This window comes from Tursiops truncatus, chromosome 18 (genome assembly GCF_011762595.2).
Source record: "Tursiops truncatus isolate mTurTru1 chromosome 18, mTurTru1.mat.Y, whole genome shotgun sequence".
In the NCBI taxonomy this organism is placed as follows: domain Eukaryota; kingdom Metazoa; phylum Chordata; class Mammalia; order Artiodactyla; family Delphinidae; genus Tursiops; species Tursiops truncatus.
In genome coordinates, this window is record NC_047051.1 from 54,518,313 (window position 1) to 54,534,370 (window position 16,058).

General features: G+C 32.9%; 1 non-coding gene and 1 pseudogene across 1 annotated transcript; one reads left to right on the top strand and one right to left on the bottom strand.

The window, feature by feature from the left end:
- The first annotated feature begins 279 nt into the window (after window positions 1-279).
- On the top strand, window positions 280-352 carry TRNAG-CCC (transfer RNA glycine (anticodon CCC)). Its single transcript has one exon. It is a non-coding gene; the product is annotated as a tRNA-Gly (tRNA).
- A 5,983-nt stretch (window positions 353-6,335) lies between these two features.
- On the bottom strand, window positions 6,336-7,091 carry LOC101333265 (large ribosomal subunit protein eL8 pseudogene; annotated as a pseudogene).
- Window positions 7,092-16,058: the final 8,967 nt, after the last annotated feature.

Here is a 16,058-nt window from a genome sequence, read left to right on the forward strand (position 1 = left end):
ATTTTCTGCCTATAACCAACTTTTCCATAGGAAAATATTTTTAAGGACTAAAAAGAGATAATAAAAGTTCTTATTTGCCTTTTCTAAATCACTAAATGATGTTTCAAGAAATTTGTGAATACTAAAATTCATCTCACTTTTCTTAGACTTCTAGTTGCCAATAAATCATTACAGTATATCAGTGTATCTCTTGTCCCTGTTTTACTCATTGTCTTTTCTGTGTAATGTTCTATTTACCATAGAAAGAAAAAATATTACATCAAAAGAGAAACTGGGGCTTCCCTGATGGTCCAGTGGCTAAGACTCTGCACTCCCAATGCAGGGGGCCCGGGTTCGATCCCTGGTCAGGGAACTAGATCCCATATGCCACAACTAAAGATCCCGCATGCCAAAACTAAGACCTGGCGCAGCCAAATAAATAAATAAATATTAAAAGAGAAACTGTATTTAATTAGAAAATACTGCTGAGGTGTGACCTTAACTTAGTTTCTTTTTTAAGAAACAAAGGTTCAGTGTTTTATATGTGACTTGTTTAATTTTCATTCATACCCATGGTAATATTCAAATTAAATATAATTATTTCCCTGTCCTCTGAACTTACTATAGACTTCTAACACCAAGACTGTTGCCCTTCAGGGACCTAAAGTGAATTGTCACTGCTGATCTTCAGCTTTGCCACAGACATTGTGATTCATATGTCAAGTGATAAATATGCCTATGACCAATAGACATAGTTTTCTGATACAGTTATGCACTCAAATCTGACAGAGATGAGAAATGTTTGCCATTAGAGCAAAATAAAGATGTAGGATTGTTCCCTTTGTGAAGACCACATGTAGCTTGTGAAGTTTTGACGTTTATGAGAAATAAAAGTAGGAACTTTTGAAGGTTTTTAATCACTCTTACAAGGTTTCTTGCTGTTTTCAAACCCTTCAGAATTCGAAATGATCAGATCATACAGGGAATTGATGCTGTAAATCAATGAAAGAAAACAGAAGTTAAAAACCCAGAAGACATGAAATACTTCTGCCTAATACCACCCACACAATTCCTCAATTCCAAACTAGTTCATTACACTATATTTTATTGTAGGAATACTATGACCTGGTGTGATAAAACTAGAAGATTGAGCCACAGTGATACACCAGTTTTGGGAAAAGTAAGAAAATACTCTAAGTGTGCATTCAACATATTATCTCTGCCTCTAATATTCCTTGCCTTCTTTAATCCATATTTTTCATGGTCCACCTCTACTTTTTGTGTGTGTACAAACATTCTTTCTCTCAGAAACTTAATATAATGTATAAAATAACTAGGTTTAATCGTTCCTGTCTGTGGTTACTAAACTACTAGTAGTAAATAAAATTCAATATGACACTACCAAATAAAGTTTTTAAACATGTGGAAAAAAAGAATCCTTAATGTCTATTAGGTCACTCATACATATTTTCTTAAAAACTAGAAGTTTATGTTTTGTCTCAAAATATGTAATTTCCCCTCCTTCCCAAAAGTAATGTCAATACCAGATAATATTTGACAATTATGACCAAAATATTGTCTTTCAACCAATAGTAAGAATTTAGTTTTCAAGATTGTCATCTGTAGAGCAATATGATAATATTTCCTCATGTATTCAAAATTTAATTTAAAAATGAAATTCCAGCTTAGAAATAATATACAACCCAAATATACAGAACATAAAGTTATACAAAATTGGATTAAGTTACTTTCATAATGTATCCAGAACATTATTAGATCATTGTTGTATAGTTTGTTACAGAGCAAAATTGATGAAATAAATTTAAATATACCACATATTTGTTTAATAAAAATACAAATCAAGACATTTTCTACTTGTATAATATTACTTTTAAAATCTATATTATTCAAAGAAAACTGCTTTCTTCAACTGTATGAATTTTTCATTATTTTTATGTCTCTATAATGCAACCATTTGACTTAAAGCCTCTTACTAAAGTAGATGAAAAATTAAACAAAAATATCCCAAAGCTGTAAATTATATTAAGATTTATTTTGTTCACCTACTTCTTCCTGAAAAAAAAAGAGAAAAACTACATATGCATGCATAATGATTAAATCAAAATATGACTGATAGGGAAGATGACCCATGTGTTTTCCTTTCTGTAAGAGAGTACTGTTAAAGAATAAGCCAAGTGTGATCAGATATCTATATAAAATAAGTATTATTACCATCATTATTATCAACATAGTTATATTTATATGGGAGTTATCTGGTGGGATGGACACACAACTAATGAGGTGGTTATATCCCTTTGGGATTGTAGTGTGGTAATAATGTAAAGGAATTATATTTTCTAAAACATTTACTGTTTTGTTTGTAAGAAACTGCATTAAATTTACAATAGGAAAAAACACATTAAATTTACAATAGGAAAAAACACATAAAACAAATAAAAGATGAATTGTCTTATGTGCAGCTATAGTTAATTAATCTAATTAATTTCTGAAGAGCATTCTATCATTTTGCAAATATTAAATTTCCACATACAAGTACTAAAACAAATTCTACTGCTATAAAATGGTTAGAAATTACTTCAGATAATATTTAGATAAAATATTTTATTTTATTTTTTGTTATTTCTTGAACACTCTTCCAAATACAATGTGATTATTATTTTTCAAGTTTTACATGATGTTCACTTTAAGTATGTGTATATGTATAAGTGCATGCATGTAATATTTTCATTTCTTTCTTTTTTTTTCTTTTATTCCATGATCCACATAACTGTAGCATAATGTTTCATTACATTGCAGTGAAAAGAAATAGTCAAATGAATATGTTATCAAAATGTACTATACTAACATTTTATATCATGTATAGTATTTAAGAATTTAGAAAATTCTTTTAAATATTTTCTGTCTCCTCTCAAATCAATGGTTTATATTTTACCTATCTCTGCAACTTTTTTGTAAATCCATGCTTATATCTTTAAATCTTCTCTACCTGACTGCCATTGCATTCATTATCTGCAATATAATAAAAAATACATAGCTTATGTAGTAAAGTTTTTAATCTAATAGACCTTGCAGTGGAGGAAAGGACTCCAGTGAATGCCTAGCATATATACTAATATAATTACAAATGTGATTTTTTTAAAAATTAAATTCAAGATTAGGAGAACTCCAAAACTTTAAGCTGAATGTTCTTTCAAAGATGGAACAGAGGTCTGAAAAATGAATGAATGTAACTTAGGGTTGAAAACACAGATTATTTTAAATCTGAGTAAAGTTATGGACATCAGCGCTATCTATTTACTTGCAAATGTGTCAATTATTTATATACCTTTTTTTTTTTTTTACTTTTTTTTCATCTTATCCAGTACATGAATGTGTTGTATATTTTCAGTTCGTACTTCTGTGACTGGAAAAATATGCAAGTGCCAAAGTTGGTATACCATATAAAATTTACATTTCCCATTGAGCAAAATTATCAGAAGTTCATAATTTTTTAAGAACATAGATTATTAGGGGAAAACTTTAAAAAAGAAAGTTTTTTCTTCCAAATTTTATGGTTGCACAGTGCATTTATTTTTAATTTGTTGAAACAATCTTGTGAGGCAAGAGTATGTCCAGTATCTTCATTACATGTTATTTCTCAAACTTTATGTGAGTATATGGTGTGGGGTTTTCTTTTTATGTGCCTCTATTTTGTTTGCTTTTGTGGTTAAAAACACGTAACATAAGATCTGCCCTCTTAATTTTTAAGTGTATCAAACAGTATTGTTATCTGTAGTCACAATGTACCTATAATCCTGTATTCATTGTACAGCAGATCTCTAGAAGTTATTCACCTTGCACAACTGAAACTTATTGAGCAGCAATTTCTTGTTTCCACCTTCCCCCAATGACAGGCAACCACCATCTTATTCTCTGTTTCTATTAGTGTGACTATTTTAGATACCTCATATAATTGAAATCATGCAATATTTGTCCTCCTGTGACTAGTTTATTTCACTTAGCATAATGTCCTACAAGTTCATCGATGCTGTTGCATATGGCAGGATTTCTTTCCATTTTAAGGCTGAATAATATTTTATTTTTTTCTATATACTATAGTTTCTTTATCCATTTATCCATCTACAGACCTGTTTCCATATCTTGAATCATGTGAAAATGCTGCAGTAAACATAGGAGTGCATATATCTCTTCAAGTCCCTGATTTCAGTTCTTTTAAATGTATACCCAGAAATGGGATTGCTGGATTATATGGCAATTGTATTTTTAATTATTTTAGGAACTCCCATACTGTTTTCCATAGTAGCCACAACATTTTACATTCCTACCAACAACGCACAGGATTCTCATTTCTCCACATCCTCACCAAGACTTATCTCTTGTTTTTTTGATAATAGCTATCCTAACAAGTGTGAAATGATATCTCACTGTGGCTTTGATTTGTGTTTCTGTGATGATTAGTAATGTTAAATATCTTTTCATATACCTGTTGGCCATTTGTATATCTTTTTTTGCAGAAATGTTTATTCAAGTCCTTTGCTCATGTTTTAATTGGATTATTTCTTATTTTGCAATTGAGTTGTAGGAGTTCCTTACATATTTTGGATATTAGCCCCTTATCAGATATATATTTTGCAAATGTTTTCTTCCATTCCTTTGGTTGCCTTTTCAGTCTGTTGATTGTTTCCTTTGCTCTGCAGAATCTTTTCAGTTTGGTATAGTCTTACTTGTCTAATTTTTGTTGTCGCTGTTGTTGCCTTTGATTTTGGTGTCATATCCAAGAAATCATTGCCACAACCAACATCATGAAGATTTTCCCTACTTGTCTTCTAGGGGTTTTAGAGTTTCAGGTTCTATGTTTAAATCTTTAAAACATTTGGAGTTGATTTTTGTGTATGGTGTAAGATCAGGTTCCAATTTCATTTTTTGCCTGTAGGTATCCAGTTTTCCCAGCATCATTTATTGAAGAGACTGTACTTTCTCCATTGTGTATTTTTGGCACCCTTGTTGAAGATCATTTGACTGTGTATGCATGCGATTATATCTGAGGTCTTTATTATGTTACATTGGTCTATACGTCTGTCTTTATGCCAGTATCATACTTTTCAGTTACTGTATCTTTGTAATATAATTTGAAATCAGGAATGGTGATCCCTCTCAATTTTGTTCGTCTTTCTCAGGGTTGCTTTGGCTAAGAGAAGTCTTTTGGGGTTCCATATGAATTTTAGGATTATTTTCTTTTACTTCTGTAAAAAGTACCATTGGGATTTTAATAAGTATTGCATTAAATCTGTAGATCATTTGGGTAGTATGGACATTTTAACAATATTAAGTCTTCTAACCCATGAACATGAGATGTTTTTCCAATTATTTGCTTCTTCTTTAATTTCTTTCATCTATGATTTGTAAATAGGATTGTCTTCTCAATTTCCTTTTTGGATCATTTGTTTTCAGTGTATAGAAGTGCAACTGATTTTTGTATGTTGATGTTGTGTACTGCAACTTTACTGAATTCACTCATTAATTCTAATAGTGTGTGTGTGTGTGTGTGTGTGTGTGTGTGTAATCTTTAGGATTTTCTACAATTATGATGATTTATATGTCCCAAAACAATTTAATATCAGATAATCATTTGAATAGGATAAACATTATTTTATACATATTTCTTCTTTGTGAATTGTCCAATCATAATCATGTCATTTGCACAATTTAATGTATATTTCATAGCATTTATTTGTTATAGTGTATTACTTAGGTTGAATATTATTTCTTTATCTTACACTAAAAAAAACCTTTCTCTAATTTTTATCTGCCTCATGTTTTGCTTTATGGTGTTATTAAATATATCAGATCATTAAAATGCTAGTCTTCTTAAAATTACTTATATATTATATTATGGTTTCTTTCTTTGAAAACATTCTCATAAAAACTGTTTCTATTCCCATGTGATAGTCTTTAAGTAAGGTTTCCAATAATTCATTTTTTCTCTATATGCATGCCACTGTTCACACCAAAAGGTAGTCTTTCTCCTCCTCTTAAACCTTGGTTGGCCTTGTGACTTCCTTTGAAGTGCAGTGCTGAAGGGATAATCTGGACCTCTCAAGACTAGGCCTATTATGTACCATTAGTTGTGTTACCTTTGCTGGTGGCCAGAACTACAGGCAGGAGACTTTCAGTCAAAACTAGTTAGGCAGAGAGGAAATTATTTTGGACGTTGAAGAAAGAGGAAAATATTATGAATTGGTGGAGCAGTTAGAGGAGATATAGAATGTGTCAATACTTGACAAACTTGTAAATTTGGTATAGATGATTTCTGGTAAGAAATTTAAAACTGCAGATTAAATTTTTGTACCTACCTGTGTGAAGGTGATAGTGGTATAGGTATTCCTGTGGACTAGACTTCCCAGCTGGCCTTCCCCTTGATAATGCAGTCAGTAACTCTATCCTATGACACATGGAAGGCAGGTAGACAGCCAGCTCCATGGGATCCATGTCATGTGCAATCAGTACCTTCTGAGTCTTCTTGTTCTCCACCAAATTGGTAGCACTGTTAACCTCTGCTCGAAAAACAGGTGGCCACTGAGAGGGGAAATTCCCTTTGCTTGCAGTTTTCTTCTCAGCCTTGGCAAACAGTCTCTGCTCCTTCTCTTGCTTTATCTCTGGTATGTATTTATCGGCCAGCCCAAGCAGTTGAGAAGCTATTTGGTGGCACAAGGCCTGGGTGAACTGGTTAATCATGGGAGGCACTTTTAGCTGCTTATGGTGGATAGCCCTTTGCCACCACAACTGGATGGAGCAGGGGCATTTTACAAAGCAGGTGAGGGCCCTTTGGGGCTAGATGTCCTGTCAAATGCCAAATTATCGGGTCTTTTCTCAAACAGGGGATTTACCACCTTCTTGGCCTCCTGCTTCTTCATGACAGCAGGCACCAGGGCCACTTTCTTCCCCGTGGCCTTCTATCCCTTTGGTATCTTGGGCAGCTGGAAGAAAAGTTGTATTCTAATATATAGATGATTTATTTGGAAATTTGAAAAATAACTCTGAATTTTTAAACTTCCCTGTTTGTATAATTTAACATCAATATTTTGATTCATTTTGGATTTATTGATCTTATTTTTCCTAATATTTTGTTTCTTATATTTAAAAAATTCTACATATTTTTTTCCAAATTCTATATATTAAATTTTCCAAAGGTAATAAATTATAAGTTAGTGATCTGGCTCAACATTGCAATCCTCTTTCTCTCTCTCTTTACACACACTGTATATGTATATTATAATTAATAAATAACATTTTAATTTTTATTTAAATATTGCTCGTAGAATTATTTATGGCCTTGATGCCTGCTGTTGCATTGAACCAGTCTTGCATAATTTTTTTTTGTTACATACTTGAAATGACTTAAGATAGATTGTTCATATTTACATATGTTCAGTAAAATTAAAAACACAACTCTATGCAACATTTTACTAAAGTAAATCACAATCTTTTGTCAATGCCTGCATATTTTCTACACAATGCCTGCAAGTTTTCAACAAGGGAAACTTTCTGATGTATTTGAATTTTCTCCTTTAGGTAATGGTCAGTATGTTACAGTGTCAATTTCAAACCAAAATCAGTACGTCTGTGGTCCATAGATAATTTATATATCAATTTATCAGTCACTTGGAGTGAAAAGAGAATATCTTCTTGGAATGAAAGATAACTACTGATGATAATTGATATATACTATAGACATAGAATTTTAAACCATGCTATCTTGAACAATGCTATTGTATTACAATATAGATTTACTATGGTTCTGGGGAGACCATTAATGACACAAGACTGATGGATAATTTTTGAGAACTAACTGAAAACACTGGATGAGGGATATTTTGACTGTCTAAAAATGCTAAAGGGAAGAGTAATTTGGGGAATTGGTTGAAGATGGGACTTAGGAAGACACAGGTCTCACCTATTCCCAGGGACACACCAAAGTTACAGCTACCTGTGGAATAATTCTCTCTGAAGATAATCAGAGGACCAGCAGAACAGCTCTTCCACAACAAATAAAAAGGCCACATTGAGTAAGGTAGGAGAGGCAGAGAGGCAGTCTCCACAGGGCCCCTACCAGTAGAGTAGCGACCCACAAGCAGGAGGGATATCACAAAATATCACAAAAAAGGAGCTTCTTCCTGAAGAATGAGGTGTTTGAGTCTCACATCAGGTACCCCAACCCTTGGGAACTGTGCTGGAAAGATGAACCCCAAAATAATTGGCTTTGAAAAACAATGGGGCTTATGTCCAGGAACTCAAAAGGCTATAGGAAACTGAGACTCCACTTTTAAAGGGCTCTTCACAGACTCACCCTGGGACCCAGCTCAAAAGCAGCAATTTGGAAATCACCTAGACCATACATCACCTAGACCATACATGAAGAAGATTCATTAACTAAACTAAAGTGTCTGTCAGAGGGACAGATGTCTCTTGAAACGCTTTCTGGGGATGTAATTGCTTGCAGGTGCCATTTTTTTTCAATCTCCTACTCTGCTAGCTTGAGGCTGGCAGGTGCCATTTATTGATAGTCTCTCTCTACCTTGCTAAGGCTGCTTGCCCTGCCCCAGTGTTACACTATTCCAAAAAATTAAACTGGAGAGAACATTTCCAAACTCATTTAATGGAGGCCTGCATTACCCTGATACCAAACCAGACAAGGATATCACAAAAAATGAAAATTACAGGCCAATATCTCTGATGAACAAAGATGGAAAAATCCTCAAGAAAATATTAGCAAACTGAATTCAAAAATATATTAAAAAGAACATACACCATGATCAAGTGGGATTTATTCCAGAGATGCACGGATGGCTCAACATCTGCAAATCAATCAATATGATACACCATGTTAACAAAATGAAGGATAAAAATTGTATGATCATTCCAGTAGATTCAGAAAAAAAATTGACAAAATTCAACATCCTTTCATGATATAAACTCTCAAACAACTGGTTACAGAAGGAATGTACTTCAACATAATAAAGGCCATATATGACAAACCCACAGCTAACATTATACTCAACAAGGAAAAACAAAGTTTTTCTTCTATGGTCAGTAACGAGACAAGGATACCACTCTCACCACTTTTATTCAACAGAGTATTGGAAGTCCTAGCCAGAGCAATTAGGCAAGAAAAAGTAATTAAAGTTATCCAAATAAGAAAGAAAGAAGTACAACTGTCACCATTTGTGGATAGAAAACCCTAAAGACTCCACCAAAAATCTGTTAGAACTAATAAGTGAACTCAATACATTTGCAGGATACAAAATCAATATACAGAAATCTATGGCATTTTTATACACTAGTAATGAATTATCAGAAAGAGAAATTAAGAAAACTATTTCATTTACAACTACGTAAAAAAGAAGAAAATACCTAGGAATAAATTTAATCAAGGTTAAAAATTGCACTGAAAACTATAGGACATTGATGAAAGAAACTAAAGAAGTAACAAATAAGTGGAAAGATGTTCCATGGATTGGAAGAATTATTAAAATGTTCAAACTACCCAAAACAATCTACAGATTCAGTGTACTCCCTATCAAAATTCCAATGGCATATTTCACAGAACTAGAACAAATAATTCTAAAATTTGTGTGGTTTATAAAAGATCCCAAATAGCCAAAACAATCTTGAGAAAGAAGAACAAAGATGAGGTATCAAGTTCCTGATTTCAAACTATACTACAAAGTTATAGTAATCAAAAGTATGGTATTGGCATGACAACAGAAACACAGATCAGTGGAACAGAACAAAGAGCCCAGACATATATGGACAGTTAATTTCCAACAAAGGATCCAGGCATGGACAATGGGGAAAGGACAGTCTCTTCAATAAATGGTGTTGGGAAAACTTTACATGCAAAAGAATGAATCTAGACTACTTTCTTACACCCTACAGAAAAATTAACTTAAAAAGGATTGAATACTTGAATATAAGACCTGAAACCATAAATTCTTAGAAGAAAACTTATGTGGTAAACTCCTTGACATTGGTCTTAGTGATTATTTTGGGAGGTATGAATCTAAAGGCAAGGGAAACAAAAATAAACATAAGCTGCCACATCAAACTAAAGGGCTTCTGTACATTGAAGGAAATCATCAACAAAATGAAAAGGCAACCCACTGAATGGAAGAAAATAATTACAAATCATAACCTTGATAAGGGGTTAATATCCAAAATATATTTAAGAAAACAAAACAGTCAGGCATCTCAACAACAAAAAAAGAAACAGCCCATTGAACATATGGGCAGAGGATCTAAATAGAAATTTTTTCAAAGAATACATACAAATGGCCAACAGGCACATGAAAAGATGTTCAACATCACTAAATACCAGGGAAATACAAATCGAAACCACAATGAGATAACATCTCACACCTGTTAGAGTGGCTGTTATCAAAAAGATAAGAAATAACAAATGTTGAAGAGGATGTGGAAAATAGAGAAATCTCATATACTATTTGTTGGAATGTAAACTTGTATAGCCACCATTGAAAATGATTCGGAAATTTCTCAAAATTTAAAAATAGAACTACCATATGATCAAACTTTTCCATTTCTGGAAAATGTGAAAACACTAATTTGAAAAAATATATACATCCATGTTCATTGCAGCATTATTTACAATAACCAAGATAAGGAAACAAGCTAAATGTTCATAAATGGATGCATAGATAAAAAAGATGTGAGCCATATATATATATATATATATATATATACACACACACACATATACATGTAATGGAATACTACATAACCATAAAAAGAAGGAAGTCTTGTCATTTGCAACAAAATGGAAGGACTTTGAGGGTATTATACGATGTGAAATAACTCAGACGGAGAAAGACAAATACCATATGTTTTCACTTATATGTGGAATCTGAAAACAAACAGACGAAACAAATCAAAAACAAACTCATTCATAGAGAGACTGGTGGTTACCAAAGGAGAAGGAGGTTGAGGGGTAGCAAAAGCATAGGGAGTCAGTTGTATGGTGATGGATGATAACTAGTAGACTTTTGGTGGTGATCAATTTGAGGTGTATCCAAATATCAAACTATAATATTATACACCTGAAACTAATATAAGGTTATATACCAATTTTAACTCAATTTTTTTTTTAAAAGTAATTTGGCAAAGGATTATCAAAATAGAAAGACAACCTAAAGGATTTAAGGTAAATCCCAAAGTGACAAACATATAGCTACAGTTTTATTTCTGCCTATATGCCAAACTGAAAATGGAAATGTATACTGATTAAACTACTGAAGAGCTTACACACTAAAATTTCTTCAGGCTGTTGTTATACTACAATGAATGCCCACAGTTCAAAACACATTATAATGTACTTGGAAAATTCTTCCTATCACAGAATATATTGAGAGTGATATATATATATATTTGTATTTTATTTATTTCTATGCCACAGATTTGGATATAGCTAAAAATGACAAAATTAGTATTAGGATTCAAATATATAAAAAATAAAATGAACAGAAGTTACCTTTCTTGCCCTTTCAAATGATATCTTATTGTAAGAGGATGTGAATACATTCAGAGGTAATCTAATATGCATTTCATTATTCACAAAATTCCAATAAATTATGTATCTTTCCTCTAGTGTGACATTAGCTTCTTAATGAAATGAAGCACATCTTTCTGTGCAAATACGTAGAACAAATATCTGATACTTGTTAGGTTTTATATTTTTTATTAACTAATTTAAATGAGTAATTTTTATGGTTAAATAGTGACTTTTATACATACATAATCAAGAAATTCCAACATTCACAGGACTGGATTTCAGAATTTTAGGATCAATGACTACTTCTCTCCATTTCCCCCTGTTTAATGTAGATGTTCCCACGTGACTGTTCAACTGCTGCATGTTGATTTGTTGGGGAGGGGCTGGAAAACTTGTCTCTATATTTTACAGTTAACTGGTTTCTTTCATTACAGAGAACTACACACAAAGAGCCTCATCCATATCTAGATCCAATCTTGTTAGGTGATAAGATTATAGACTTAGAGCAAAATCTTGAATGGGATCAGTGTCTCGTGAATGTCTCATTAGAAGGAGAATCAATGTATTTTGCATGTGGGAAGGATATAAACAACTAGAGTCCAGAGGGTGATCTGTGGGGAACAGATGCTAGGGTTGCACACATGATCTCTAGCTCTTGGTGTTCACATCCTTGTGTGATCCTCTTCTGAGTATGGACAGGGCCTATGACTTGCTGGTAATGAGTAGAATAAGGCAAGATGATGGGTGCATGTTTTTACATGTTCACGATTAGGTTATGTAAGGCTGTAAACTGTGTTGCTACAATAATTTCTCTTCCTTGCTGGTTTTGCAGAAGGAAGCTGCCATGTTGTGTGTGAGTTGCATGGCAAGTTGCTAGAAGTGGCTTCCAAGGAACACCCAGCAAGAAAATGGGGTTTTTAGTTCCACAGCCTTCTAAGTAACTGAATCCTGCCCACATGAAAGCTTAGAAGTGGATCATTTCAGAGTAAAGTGTCAGATGAGACCACAGCGTCAGCCAACACAGTAATTGCATCCTTATGAGAATTTGAATTAACTAAGTCATGCCCAAACTCTTAAAGCTTTAGACACTATGATATAATAACAATAATGTGTTGTCATAAACACTAAGTCTGTGTTAATATTGTTATGTCACAATAGATAACTAATACAGAGGAATTTTATAATGATTCAGAAATCATTCTTAATCTCCAGATTGCCATCATGGAGAAAAAACACAATTATTTCAATCAAACCTCTTCTTTCACTTCTTAGAAAATTATACTGAGAGGCAAATGATCCTCATTAAAATACTATATTTCATGTCTCAAAACAATTACTCCAGCCATTTTTGATATGGGTACTTCTTGATTGGAAAAACAAAAATAATCAGTTATACTGGGGAAGATATTTGACTGACATGTAAAAATTGAATAGGCGGAAGGGAAATGGTATATAATGTTCCATTATATGCAAGCAGGAATATTCTTATGGAGAAGTGATTGAAAGGGATGAGCGTCGTGGTGAAGATGCTGTACTAATAGGCTGTTTACACCCTCTGTTTTGATATATAGTCATACTAATGTTTACAAAATATAGGCTATAACTTCTCTTTCCTCAATAACCCAAAGATCCTCCCAAGTTGTATTTTCAATGGTCATGTGACACAAGTTATAGAGGTATGTGATCAATGGAGGCTGATTCTTTAAAGATTTAAGACCAATTCCCATAATTCAATCCAAGTTCAAAAGGGAGGGAGCGGATCATAAATAATCAATTAAGTGACTACTAGAAATAGCCCTTAAAGATACATCAACACAAAAATACCTTTCACAATGTGGCATGGGGAAATAAATACACTACATTAGGTGGAAGTAGTTTGAAGTAATTTATGGTTTTTGAAGTCTAGACCAGTTAGATACCAAATTGCAGGATCCTCCACTTTGCTGTGTGAAACTTGGGCAACTTTTTCAACACATTGTGAGAATTTTATCTTTATGTATAAAATGAGGATATAATCCATCATATAGGGTGATTGTGGTTCCTTGAGTAAATGAATGAGAATGCACTGTGTGCCATAAAATAACATCACTAATTAAAACCATTATTGTTATCATTAGTTCTGCTTCTGCCACTAATCAGTGGTGAGAAACTAAGAGTGTGATTTTCTGAAATTCATTTATGTGTAGGAGAAATGATGATGTTGTAATTAATACTGCTAATAATCTGTACCAACTATTGATTATTTTAACGAATGATGTCTTTCTGGTCGTGGAAAATAAATGACCAACATTCAGTTTTTCCCTTAAAGTTATACTAAAAGTTTCTTCTATAAGGAAATATAACATGTTAAAGTCTAATTTACAAAGGCATTAACTTACAAAATGCTTTTTTATTTGATATTATTTTAACTATTACATGGCTTTATGCCATTTCATGGTTTTGATTAAATCCTGAATCAACAATTTTTAATAGCCTTTGATAAGACTACAAGTTTCCTTAATCCTTGTGAACATTGGAAGATGGGAAAATGTATCCAGCTGGACCTTGCCTCAATGAATTATCTTCTATATAATCAAGCATTAAGTAATCATAATAAAAATATTTAAAGACTTATATATGTTTGGGGAAAAATGTTTTTTTATACCCATCTTGTAAAGTGAAACTGGAGGGACATTTTCCCCTATCTTGCAGTAGCAAAATAAATAAAATTATGCACAATAATACAAAAACAATGTGGGCAATTTGTGTGTGTATATAACAATTATATTTTTACATTTAAAATTTTTTTGAAACAATCTCAAAGTTAATAAGTGTGGCAAGTACATCACAAATAACTTTTTTCTGAATCATCTAAGAGTAAGCTGCTGACATGATGCCCAATCACTCACAAAAAATTTTTGTGTATATTTCTTCCAATCATGCTCTAGAAAACCACAATGTAAACATGAAGATAATTGATATTAATATATTACTACCATCTACTCCTGAGACCATTCAAATTTCTCCAGTTATTCTAGTAATATCCATTAAAATAAAGGGGTGAAGTCCAGAATTACACACATGCATTTATTTTCTACGTCATTTTGATTTTATTCATTTGGAACAGTTCTCAGTTTTTCCTTGACTTTCATGACCTTGACACATGGGCATATTAAAAACCAGTTGTTTTTGATAATGCCCTTCTATTTGGGATTCTCAAATATCTCATCATAATTCAATTCAGATTAAGTATTTTGGGCAGGTTTAACAAAGAAGTGATGCCGTGTCCTTCCCATCCAATCCTGTAATGGCACACCATTTTAATTTGTTTCATTACTTGTTTACTTATTTTGACTTTGAGCACTTGATTAAGATGACACATACTAGTGTTATCCATTCTAAAGTTTCTCTTTTTTTTTCTCTCTTTTATTTTTTTTCCCTTTCTTTATATATATATATATAAGTACTGGGATGGAGATAGTCTGAGACTTCATGAAACATCTATTCACTAATTTATATTAGTGTAGACTCATGAGTTCTTATTTTAGTTAATCAGGTGTAATCCATTAATATCATCATTTTGACATTTAAGTTTTTTACAGTGAGGGTCTCTTTAAATGGACTTACATATCCTTTGGCATGCACTCATCATTCTTTGAACTCTTCTTTATTTTCTGGCCTAGAAAATACCCCATTGGGATCTCATTTTGTATTTTCCTCACCCCACTACTAAAATGAGTCATTTCTCAATGGAATTGTAGGTTATTTTAATGGAGAATAGAGTACAGAAAAGATTTTAGTGCTAGGCGTGTTCATTGTTATTGGTATGTCACCTCTCATAGGACCATTGTAGTAGATAGAGCCAGAAACACACACACACACACACACACACAGACACACACACACACACATTTATTTCTATATCCATCTCAATAGGTTAAAATCTCTGAGTTTACAATATCTCTAATTTAAATCCAATAACATAGGGTTGATTTTCATTTTCTCCATTTCTACGCAGTCTCCTCTTGCATGCCCTTCTCATACTTAGGTATTATATACTAAGCCAGGCTTCAGGCTCCCCAAGAAGATACCCTTCTTACACTGCTCTAAATCCAATACTCTAGCCTGGGCAGCTGCTGTCACCTCTGCCCCCCTGCCCAAGATTGAGTTCTAATCCTGTTCTGGTACCAATAGCCCTTGCTGGGCTGTTTGTTTCCTTTGAACACCATCCTCACTCTACTTACTTAGCCTCTGACTCTGGATTGTGGAGCACCTTGATCCCTTATCAACACAACAGACACACACATAAGCACCTGTCTTGCTCATCCCCCCTACTGTTTGTGACTGGAGTAATCAGGAAGGGAAATAGGTGTGGAAAAGGAAGAATAACTACAGTTTATTTCAATATGTTGCATCACATGTTAGAATAACAAAATCCCAGAATGAGCCAAATTTCAAACCTCACAAAAACAAACTCTTGTACATAGCACAAACTCTGTGACATACTGTCTATGAC